Source organism: Phascolarctos cinereus, unplaced genomic scaffold, assembly GCF_003287225.1.
Source record: "Phascolarctos cinereus isolate Bilbo 61053 unplaced genomic scaffold, phaCin_HiC Scaffold_1034;HRSCAF=1692, whole genome shotgun sequence".
NCBI lineage: Eukaryota > Metazoa > Chordata > Mammalia > Diprotodontia > Phascolarctidae > Phascolarctos > Phascolarctos cinereus.
In genome coordinates, this window is record NW_027555195.1 from 1 (window position 1) to 9301 (window position 9301).

Here is a 9301-nt window from a genome sequence, read left to right on the forward strand (position 1 = left end):
TTGCCTGCGTACATGAACTCATGCATATGGCATGTTATGAAGCAGTTGTGAGGAGAAATTCTCACTTTCTAAAGTTTCACACTGAATTCATCCTGTTTCTTGGCATTTTCACAGCTGGCTGAAAAATATGGCCCCATCTATACTCTTCATATTGGAACCCGGCGTGTTGTGGTGCTACATGGATATAACATTATGAAGGAAGCTCTAATTGATCATGGAGATAATTTTATGGATAGAGGAATCTTACCAATGTTTGGAGATGTAGCCAAAGGACATGGTAAGTTTAGTTTTCTGAAAAGAGTCACAGAAAAGCAAAATGTATGGCAAAGTATCTCCAGTAGAACGTCCTCCTCTGGAACATAGTTACTGGTTTCATTTTAATTGTTCTATTCTCAGTACCTAGCAGAAGACCTTCATGTAGTAGGTACCTGGTACCTGCCATTCTGTCATTGTATTTTAGTTTGAAGTGAATAAAATTAAACTTGATCAATGAACTAAGCCAGAAACTCCATAGCCATCATACACACTGTGCCCTCCCCCTTCCAATGTAAGAATAACAATGTCCTCTTCTCTTCTACCTAGGACTTATTTTCAGTAGTGGAGAGAGGTGGAAACAACACCGCAGATTTACCCTGACGACCCTAAGGAACTTTGGGATGGGGAAGAGAAGCGTTGAAGAGCGAGTTCAAGAAGAAGCCCAATGCCTGGTGGAGGAGCTCAGGAAAACAAAGGGTTGGTTTTCAGTTCTTTCTTCCTGGGCATGTAGGGTCCAACTGCTCACCTACTCCCAGTCCTAAATGCTATTTGCTTTGGGAATCATTTTAAAAGTCTCTGCCTTCATCTACTTACCAGATAATAACTCTGCCGGGTCAGAAAACTCCCTTCTTTTCTTGTGCTCAGGCATTATAAGTTTATCTAGCCTCCCTATAAGTAAAGACATCGTCCAGGAGAATAATATTCATTAGCCTTTAAAGAACTAAGCACCCTATCTAAGTATGATGCCCATATCCCATCTGATTGGAAACATTTCTATTAAAGTTGCTTTTTCCCCCCTTTGGTAACTTGTCTCCACATTAGGTCAGCCCACTGATCCCACCTTCATCCTTAGCTGTGCACCATGCAATGTGATCTGCTCTATCCTCTTCCGTGACCGATTCAAGTACAATGATGAGAAATTTCTCCATCTGATGAACTTGTTAAATGAAAACTTCCGCCTCGTTAACGAACCATGGATACAGGTAAGGCCAGAACTCTCTTCTTATTCTGTGGTTGTTTGCTGAGTTTCAGCAACAAGATCAATATACCATAGCCTCTCATCTCTTAGCCAAGGTCCCAACGCTCATGAGAACACACACACACACATTCACACACACACATGTCACTCAAGGACAATAACATCATGCAATATCTTTGGCTCTCACATAAGATATTAGGTAGATATCCTGTTCCTAGTTGGCACCTGCACTAGATGTAGATCATTAAAATTGAAGTTATATGGAGAAGTGTTTGACTGGCGCCTGGGGTATCTCTTCACAGATGTGACCAAGTAAAAGAGTTATCAAAAAAGAACCTGCCCAGGATATCCAGGAGAGAATAGGAAGGGCAAGCCACTTAGATGAGTAACCTACACTGATTCTGGTGGTGATCTGGCTCTGCCTCTACAATGGATGGACATGTAGGATGAAAACCTTCATCCACTGAAGCCAGAACTGAAGATCCTCATCCAGCTGAAAAACAAGCTTTCTTTTCCTTTGCCTATGTTCTGTTCCATTTACATTCTGGAATATGTACTTACAGTCTGGAATAGGTACTCTAGCTAAACCCTTCTGTGGTAGAACGTAAATTTTTTTGAGGATGAAGACTGCTTCATTGTTGTCTATAGCACCATAGCCTAGGACTTGGTTTATAGTGAGTACGGAAAAAATGCTTGATGCATTTTATTAACTTAACGTGAATTGAACTGAATTAATTGCATACCTTGGTGCCTGTTTATCTTCTTTTTTTTTTTCATGTTGGCCATTCGAAGGCAAGTAGATTTCCCCTTAACTCAAATATGAGCTTCTTTTGAACAACGACAAAATATTATGCCATCTGGTCACCTCAGGTGGGTAGCACAGCACCAGATAGATTAGTTTTGAGATATTTGACAACTTAAGGTTAGATTTGAGAGGATTTATGAACCTCTTGACAAGGTGGGGATTTGTTTTGCCTCATTATGTGTATTTTCTTGGATGGTTTTGTTTTTCTTTTTTGTTTGTACCAATGTGCAGTGAAGATGAGAGAGAAAATATATTTTGTCAATGAAAAATTTAATTAAATTTAAAAAAGAAATGGAATCTCTAATTTATAATGAGAGATTTTAAATAGTTTCTTCATGACAGTAAATTCACATGTGTTTGTTTTGGTTTGGGGTGTGTGTATGCAGCTCTACAACTTTTTACCAGCATTCGGAACATACCTCCCTGGAGAGCACAAAAGAATTTTAAAAATTAATGAGGAACTTAAAGATTTCATTTTGGAAAGAGTGAAAGAGCATCAGAAGGTCCTGGACCCCAACAACCCTCAGGACTACATTGACTGCTACCTCTCCAAAATGCAGCAGGTAAGATGCATGGGGGAAGCACCTTACTTGTTGAGTAAGGCTGATATTCCAAGGATTCTTACAGGCCACAAGCACAGAAGGGACATGAGAGAGAACCTCAAAGTACCCACATCCCCCAAGGATGCCACTGGCTTTCTAGTAACTGGTCTTTGGTCTGCTCGTATCCCTTATCTGAAGTCTGGATGGAAAAATGAGATTGGAAGAGTTCTGCTTTTCTGGGTGATGAGCTGGTGATCTGGACTCTCCTGTTTGGAAGGGGATATTGTATTGGAGAGTGATAATAGGAATCAACTAATAAATATTTACCAAGCAACTACTATATGCCAGGCACTCCGCTTAGTGCCAAAGACACAAAAGAGGCAAAAGACAGCCCCTGCCCTCAAAGAGTTCACAGTCTTATGGGGGAGATTATATGTAAACAAATGTATACAAAGTAAGCTCTAAACAGGAGAAATGGGCAGAGCTTGGAGTCAAAAAGACTTGAGTTCAAAGCCAAATTCAGACACTTCTTAGCTGTGTAATCCTGGGTAAGTCATAATCCTCATTTGTAAAATGGGGATAATAGCATTTGTCTCCCAGAATGGTCATGACGATAATTTTTCTAAAGGACGTGGTGAACTTTTAAACATTATACAAATACTAGCTCAAAATCTAGCTATAATTTTCTCTTATAAAATCACTCAAAATTAATTAATTTCAGGAAGGGAACAGTATTAATTTTGCCTCACAGAAAAATGAAGATGATACAAAAGCCTCCCAGAAACCCAGAAACCTATTCAGAAAACAAATAAAGCACTTACGGTATCTCATAATCTCCCCAGCTCAGAGTTGTCATCAGGACATCAGCCCAACATTCTAGTTAATCCTTAACTGTCCTCCAGTCCTACATGGTTCCACTCAGACTGATACAGGAAGCTAGGTTGTGGTATGGATAGAGTGCCAAGCCTGAAGTCCAAAAGACTTGTGTTCAAATCTGGAGTCAGACATGGTATAGTATAGTATAGTATAGTATAGTATAGTATAGTTATATAGTATAGTATAGTATAGTATAGTATAGTATAGTATAGTATATATAGTATAGCAAAGCATAGTATAGTATAGTATAGTATAGTATAGTATAGTATAGTATAGTATAGTATAGTATAGTATAGTATACAGTATAGTATTATATAATATAATATAGTATAGTATAGTATAGTATTAAATGTAATAGTATATATTAATATAATATATATATATATAATATAATATAATATAATATAATATAATATAATATAATATAATATAATATAATATAATATAATATAATATAATATAATATAATATAATATAATATAATATAACATAACATAATTTAATATAATATAATATAATATAATATAATATAATATAATATAATATAATATAATATAATATAATATAATATAATATAATATAATATAACGTAATATAAGTAATGTAACGTAATATAATGTAGTGTAATGTAATGTAATGTATATAATGTAATATAATGTAATATAATGTATATATAATAATGTAATGTAATACGATACAATACGATACAATACAATACAATACGATACAATACCAAATAATATCATATAATATCATATAATATCATATAATATCACATAATATCACATAATATCACATAATATCACATAATATCACATAATATCACATAATATCATATAATATCATGTAATATAATATAGTATAGTGTATAGTATAACTCTGAGCAAGTCACTTAACCTGTCTTCCTTCATTTCTTCAGTTGCAAGATGAATATAATAATATCGACCCCTATGGTCATAGTAAAGATCAAATGAAAATACTATTTGTAAGGTGCTTAGCACATTTAGATGCTTCATAAATACTTCTTTCCTGCCTTCCTTTAGAGTGTAAATCAGGGTGGGGAGCCTGTGTCCTTCAGGCACATGTGGCCTTCTAATTTTAACAGAAACAAATCTAAAATTTGGATTCAGTGAAAAGGCCACACTTAAGGATCTAGAAGGCTACATGTGGCCTGACATCTGCAGGCTCCCCATCCCTGCAATCAATGAATTAAACAGCCCCTAGAAGGAAAACTGGGTTTGGGAGCATTAAACAATGTGGAAGAAGATCTTTCTTGATTGTCAAGTAAGTCATGAGAATTCAGGGCTGGAGGTGGGGAGGAGAGAGTAAATGTGTTCTCTCCCCCCAACACCATCATGGCAGTGTCATGAACTCTTTCTCTCTGTATTCACATCATAACCACCTTAGTTCAGATCACCAGCATCTCTTACCGACAGTGACAATTCTCTCCTACCAGCTCTCCAAGCATCCAGACCCTCAATCCATTCTTCACAAATCTGCCAAGTTAACATGCATAAAGTGCAGACTCTCTGGGTTATTCCCATGATAGGAAGCTTCAGGGCTCCTAAGACAAAACACTAACTCATGTATTTGGCATTTAAAGCCCTTCACAATTTGGCTGCAGCCTCTCTTTCTAGGCTGGTTAACATTCTTCCCTCTCACAGCCTCCCTCTGTGCCCCAGCCAAGCTGCCCTGCTTGCTCTTCTTTGTACACAATATTCCATCTTTTGCTCTTTACCTTTATACAATCTGGCCCCCTCCTGGAATGCTCTCACTCTCTTTCCTCAACTCTTAGCAGCCCTAATATCCGTTCAACACTCAGCTGCTACCTCTTTCAAGTAGCTTTCTCTTATTCTTCCTGTTGTTAATATCCCACCCCCAAATATTCGTGCATTTATTTTCCATGGATCCATGTGTACTTATATTTTTATATGTATTGTATTCCTTCAGTAGAATCGAAACTCCCAGAGGGTAGGGGCTGTCTTAGTTTTATCCTTTGCTTTTATATCGCCATTACCTGGCATTCTGCTTGGCACAGAAAATACATTTGATACTTCCTTGTTGATTGACTGATTTCATATACTGACAAAATGTTAAACACTACAGAACCAGGTGTCATCATTGAACTGTTCACTAGAGACTTTCTTTCAGGTTGAAATGAAGGTATCCTTAAGAACTTTTTAACACCCTCCTTCCATATATTGCCACTCTGTTTCTATTGCCTCTGCAATTTTCCAGTTTTTTTCCAGGGGCCCTGGGCCAATGGGGATTTTTAAAAATAGTGCTAAGCTGACATAAAAGCATGAGAGTTTGATTCCATTGCTTTATCTTTTCTCATTAATTTATTTACTTTATGCTTGTCTGGTTTGAAGTTTTGCAGGTCAAATAATTGACTCATCTTGAGTTTCTGTTTTTTCAGGAAATGCTGAAACCCACCTTTTTTCTTGAAGTCCATCTTCTTTACCAAATATTTATTTTCTCCCACCCAATGAAAAAAGACAAATAATAACCTTCTTAAACAAACAAGCATAATCAAGAAAAATACATTTCTATACTGGCCATGTCCAAAATGTGTCCCTTTCTACATACTAGTCCATGAATTCTCTCTCAGAAGGCAGGTACCATTCTTCATCATTAGTCCTCTGTGCTCATGTTTGCTAGTTGAACTGACATGAGTTCATAAATCTTTCAAAATTGTTCATTTTTACAAGATTGATGGCTGTAAGTCCATCTTATTTTATTCAGGATGAAGGTTATAATTTGCAGGATTACTTATTTAGTACTATAACTTCATCTGCTTTCATTTTAATATTATTGTTTCACCTCTGTAGGCCTCAAGTTCTTTTTCTTCAAAATGAATGTGCTAGGCCAGTTGATCTCCAAGATGCGTCCTAGCTATAAATCCTAGGAGCTTGCGTATTTCATAGAATTTCATAGAATCTGTGGGTTGGAAGGAGTCTTAGCAGCCACCTAATTTAAGGGCTGTCCCAGAAAAGGGTTAGAATTCCTTTGGTTCCTCATTTCCCAGAAGGCAGAACTCATAACAGTCATTTGAAGTTACAGAGACACATTTTAATCTCCACACAAGGGGATAATGTCCAGATGTAATAAATTTCTTCATTAAGTAATAAATTCCCCATGTACGGAAGTCTTCAATGTGGGGCTGGCTGACCACTTAAGGGAGATTTTGAAAAGGAAACTTCTGATCAGTTACAGATTGGCTGGTTGAATTTCCGTCTCCCTACAAAATTTGAAATTCTGTATTCTTCTGCCCAAGACTTTTCTCTCAGTTCCCTGTTCTGAAAATCTGAAATCCCTTCTTTTTTTTTTTGAATAAAATGCTGTCCTGCTTTGTAGTAAAAGTATCTGCATGCGAGGTCTCTTAGCAGGTTATAAACTTTTTAAGTGAATTGCTTTATCAGGTCCTCACCATGCCACATATATCATAGATAATAAATAGAGAGCTGAAAGAATCCAGCTCTCTCCTGTTACATATGAGGAACCTGAGGCCCAGAAAAATTACACGACTTTCCCATGGACACAGACCCCTTAGCTGAGAATAAAGTTTAATTCAGATCTTCCTGATTCAAAGCCTAGTGCTCTATTCACTATATCATGTTTCTGGATGGGAAGAAGGTTGCCTAGGAAAGGTAAGCCTGTGGATGAACAGGGGAAACCTAAGAGCATTAGGAAGGTTATTCTGTTTAAGAGTGGGGAAATGAAGGTGGGGGAGGGCTCCTAGGACCAAACTTTAAGAGCTTCAACATGGTTACTAATGGCTTTCCCTGCTGTCTCTCATTACTTAATCTAATTTTGTATCTCTCCTTTAGGAGAAAGATAATCCCAGTCTGAATTTGACTTGGAAAATCTAAAAATGGCAGGAAGAGATTTATTTATTGCAGGAACAGTGACAACGCACAGCACCGTAAGATATGGCCTACTGCTCATTCTGAAACATCCTGAGGTCCAAGGTAAAGTACAGGAATTGCCATGCTTTCAGACCAGGCTTGCTTTCCCATCCTTGCAGCTTGCTCAGGATCAGGCCTCTGCTTTCCCCCTACTGGATTTGCATGACTTCCTCACAGATCAGCAACAGGTCAGACAGTAGCATATTGAAGACAACAGGACCCTTGAACAAGACCTGTTTGTTATTTAAGCATGTGGCGGTGTATTATGGGGAATTCAATTCACTTTAAACAGCACATATAAAGCTCCCACTGTGCACCCTCAGTTCTATGCTTAGCATATAAAGACTCAAATGAAACATCCGTTTTCTCAAATGGCTTGCCTTCTGCCAGGCATACTACTGCTGGATCTAAGGAGGCAGAAGTAGGAACCATAGGTAGACCTTACAAATTGACAAATGGAGACTTCATGTAAGGAAAGACTTACCAACTATTAAAATTCTCCAGAAGTCCATTCAGCTGTGCAGGAAATAGTGAGTTCTTGCTTACTAGAGATTCTCAAGCAAGGCTGGTTGACCCTTTGTTCAGTCCATTAGAGTCAGATTCCTGTTCAGCTATGGATGGCCCTAGGTGAAAACATGTCACCTGTAATGCTGAGATTCTATGCCTCAACAGCTCAGGGTATTGAGACAGGAGCTGAGATACACAGCTGGTGAATGGTTTAAATCAAGATGATAATGCCATCACCAGCACTATCAAATATCAAATGAAGGCATCGACTTTCTTTGACAACAAAAGCTGGCATAATAATCAAAGAATGTGAGGTTTACAAATAAGTTAACATGTAATTTCATTTCATGCCTGCTAAGGGAGGTGCAGTTTTTAATCTCCATTTTATAAATCATACGATAATAGGGTTAGAGGAATAAGGAACCTTAGAAGACAGATAATTCATGATCCTCATTTTTCAGAAAAACAAAATGAGGCTTACATAGATTTAATGACTTGCCTGAATTTACACAGGTAGTGTCTAAAGAGAAATGTAAACACAATTCTTCTGACTCCCATCACCAGTAAATCATGGAAGTTTATCCTATTGCTGTTACAGGAAGCCTTTGTATCCTTGACTGAGTAGAGGAGGACACTGAGCCCATGTGAGAATCATCTTAGGTCATAACAACGGGCAGATATTCCAAACAGGCTCAGTTGAGCATTCCCAGGAGAGTGGAACATTGAGTGGTGATTTGTATTTTTGTGTCTGCAGCAAAAATTCATGAGGAAATTGGACGTGTGATTGGACATAATCGACTTCCTTCCATAAGACAGACAAGATATGCCCTATATGGATGCTGTGGTGCATGAAGTGCAAAGATTCATTGACGTTGTACCTCTCAACGTACCCCATGCAGTGAAAAGGGACATCCATTTCCAACAATATATCCTCCCCAAAGTCAGTAGTCTTGGGAGAATGGGATGTTAAACATTATTTATTCCAATGATCTCATCATGAACATGAGAAAATGGAGTCCCATTGTCATGATCTCACTTAAAAGTTCTTCTTGAGGCAGTGCTTTATTAACATACAGCCTACTTGCATGTGGTGCTAAATGAAGAATAAGAGAAAAGTGTGCCTTATCTCTGTTCTTCCTGCTTCTCATTCACCACAGTAATGCTCTGGAAAGAAAGTACAGGGAACGTAACAGGGTGAGGTTGCTCAAGAGAAATGTTTTTGTCCTTTTCTCTTACTAGTCAGTGAAGCAGAATGTATAAATACTATTATCTGTCCCATTGTGTAGATAGGGACATTGAGTTCAGGTGTAATGGCTTCCCTAAGATCATTTAAGTGTTGAGCTGAGACTTGAACCTAGGTCTTTAGACTCTAAAATACTGCTTTCTGGGGTTGCTAAATAAAACAGTGAATGAATTAAATTGAATTAGA

The 9301-nt window shown here is 37.6% G+C and overlaps 1 pseudogene across 1 annotated transcript; it reads left to right on the top strand.

Annotated features, from left to right (window-relative positions):
- Positions 1-74: 74 nt before the first annotated feature.
- On the top strand, positions 75-8857 carry LOC110204722 (cytochrome P450 2C23-like; annotated as a pseudogene). The gene is made up of 6 exons (XR_013485036.1): positions 75-277; positions 583-732; positions 1078-1238; positions 2426-2602; positions 7288-7428; positions 8627-8857. The product of XR_013485036.1 is annotated as a cytochrome P450 2C23-like (transcript).
- Positions 8858-9301: the final 444 nt, after the last annotated feature.